Source organism: Nannospalax galili, unplaced genomic scaffold (genome assembly GCF_000622305.1).
Source record: "Nannospalax galili isolate Female #2095 unplaced genomic scaffold, S.galili_v1.0 scaffold359, whole genome shotgun sequence".
In the NCBI taxonomy this organism is placed as follows: domain Eukaryota; kingdom Metazoa; phylum Chordata; class Mammalia; order Rodentia; family Spalacidae; genus Nannospalax; species Nannospalax galili.
The window spans coordinates 310266-313177 of NW_008347042.1; the positions used below are offsets into that span (position 1 = coordinate 310266).

General features: G+C 43.7%; 1 long non-coding RNA gene across 1 annotated transcript in view; it reads right to left on the reverse strand.

Moving 5' to 3' along the window:
• Nucleotides 1-2168, reverse strand: part of LOC103742360 — a 14288-nt gene extending 12120 nt beyond the window's left edge. The window contains exon 1 of the long non-coding RNA XR_607621.2: nucleotides 2035-2168. This is a non-coding gene — a long non-coding RNA (uncharacterized LOC103742360). The remainder of the gene's footprint in view (nucleotides 1-2034) is intronic.
• Between the last annotated feature and the right edge of the window lie 744 nt (nucleotides 2169-2912).

Below are 2912 nucleotides of genomic sequence, written 5' to 3' on the forward strand. Positions count from 1 at the left end.
GAAAAAAATAAATAAATCAAAGAAAGAATACATGAAGTTATCAGAAAAAAGTGATGGGGAGATATGGGAGGAGTTGTAGACGAGGGAGTGGGCATGGATTTGATCAAACACCTTATATGCATGTATGAAATTCTCAATAGATTATTTATTTAAAATAAAAATAAAAAAGAATAAGATGCCTCCCAGAACTAGAACCCAACCTCTCCTCTGAAGCTGTAGGGTCAGGCATATCATCTATCTTCATCTTTCCACTGAAGTGAATTTCTCTCCAATGATCTCCTGGGTCCTTTATGCAAACAAAACTTCCAGAAGCCTTCTTTCCTTACCCCCACCTAGTTTGGTAACTTAGACGGACATTTATTAACTCTGAGGAAGGATATAGGTTAGACTCCAAATGGAATCCTCAGCTATATTTACAACTGAGTTCAAGGCTATATTATCTTTGTCTGTGGAGAATCACAATGAACATGAGTAGGTTAGCTTCAGAGGGTAGATCACTGGGCATGGTAACTAGTGTTTATTAGATTGTCATTTCCAACTTTGTGCCAAACAAACAGCTAAGGAGACACTGTAGACCCACAATACAATTCTGCCTCCTTTCACTGCCTTCCTTTATCTAAACCCAGAAGCAGACATTTTCTTATGTGAAACCCAACCCAGAAACCAATACAAAGGGTTTCTATGTTTATGAGCCAACCTTGCCCTTGACAAAGAAAAGACACAGGCTGTAGAGAAGACTATGCAAAGACAGAGGCAGAGACAGGAATGATGCAACCACAGCTAAGAAGTATTGGTAGCTACCAGAAGCTGGAGAGGCAAGAAGGGATCCACCCACAAGTCCTTAGGAGGGAACACAGCCCTTGGGCATCTTGCTGTCAGACTTCTGCCCTCTAGAATTAAGAGAATAAATTTCTACTGTTTTAAGACACCACATTTCTGGTCATTTATCACAGTGGCTCTAGGCAACTAATATAAAGAGTTTCTGTGTTTATGAACCAATCTTGTCTCTAAGTTGATCCTAACCTCAACTCTGCTACTTTTCATTGTCTGGGAGAGTAACTTCCACTTGTTGAATGACTTCTGTCCCCAAGTCCTGCCTCTAGCACTGTCCACATATCATCTCATTTAATGCTTGTAACTGCTCCAATTTATTACTTAAAAATCAGGTATCAAATAAAAAGTAAATCTTTGAAATAGAATCTTATTTAGATTCTAAGTTCTGTGGTCTTTCTCCTAAGCCACAACTACACAGAAAATATGGTTCTTTTTAATCCCTTAATTTCTTAAAGGGGGCAGGGGGAAGACCAATTCTCTCATGATCCCATTTCCACAGAAAACTAGATTCTGTCTCTGGTAGGCTGTGTAGTTTCAGCAATGCCAGAAATCACCCATGATTTGTTATTGGAGACAGGAAGGAAGTGTATGAAATGCCAGGGATCTTTGTCAGTGTCTAAAGGCCTGTAGAGGTCATCTGGGCTAAATGCTTCCTGGTCTGTACATCCCCCTTGAAGCACCAGCTTGAGAAGAAATTTACTTTCTCAAAAGCTGCCCATTCTTTTTAAACAGCTCTCTCAGACCTAAAATAGGCTGCAGCTCCTCCTTGGAAGCCACATGGAATGATTCTAAACCTTTCCCTATAGCAACCTTTAAAGAAGAGAAGTTAATAAATAGGACACAGACATGAAAGATATTGCTCTTTGTCATTAAATAAGCTTGATCTTTGATCTCTTCCACATACAGCATGATCTCTAGTCCCTTTTCCATCCTGGGTGGTCCTCCAGTCGTGCACCAATCAGCCCTTGCTACACTATGAAGTAGGAGCCAAAATTGGTCTCAGGTTCGGCTGTATGGCAGAGGTGGAGTCCCTTCCTGCCTTTAGTTTCTCCCTATCCCTTTCTTTCTATCAGCATTGCAGTTCCAGCCCCGCACACTCAAGCTACTCCAAAATGCCATCCATCCACCCGAGGGCGGTTCTGCTGCTAACAACACCAGCACATTAACTCTCCAAAGCGTTTCGCCAGCCCACTCACCCACCTGCCTCGGAAGACTCCCGTTTTGAAGTGGCAATGTGATCCATCATGTTCTACAGCCCACACGGTGCAGAAGAAAATTAATGACACTGACTGTTCCTGCTACAGAAGCAACTCAACTAGACAGCAGCCTTCGCCACAGTGGGAAAGGGACAGCCCACTTTTAGTCATCAGAAAGAAATCGGGAGGCGCACGTGTGTGTGTGTGTGTGTGTGTGTGTGTGTGTGTGTGGTGTGCCCATGTGTGTGTGCATGTGTGCATAGTGTGTGGTGTGTGTATGGTGTATGCATGTGTGTGTGCGTGTGTGTGTGCATGTGTGTGTAGTGTGTGGTGTGTGTGTGCGTGTGTGCATAGTGTGTGGTGTGTGTGTGTGTAGTGTGTGTGGTGTGTGTGTGTGGTGTATGCATGTGTGTGTGTGTGTGAAGTGCAAAGTCATTTTCCTAACAGCCATAAGCAAACGTTATGCTCTACTGACTTAAGTAAGAACTAGGGTTGTTTTCTCTTCACTCAGTGCTTAAGCACTTCACAGGCACCAAAGGCACTGAACAGAGAAATGCTTGATTTAGAACCTTAACCCAGCCCCTGTGGTTTGCAGACGAGGACTTCCAAAGCCAACCCAATGTGAACAGATACAGTGCAAGGACAAGAGGCCCCTCTGGCCATCCATCACAGGCTCCCAGTGACTCTGCTTCATTTCCTGCCCACCAGACCCCAGGAGTGAAGACTGGTACGCCCTTTCTCTCTCACCCTCCCTCCCTACCCATCCATTCTTGTTTCAAAACAAGCCCAGGAGTCAGTCTCTCCATTACAAACACCAAATCCCCAAATCTACCCCTCACTCTAGAAAAATAGTGAAGTTAAAGTTGGGGTCTGCTGAGCTGT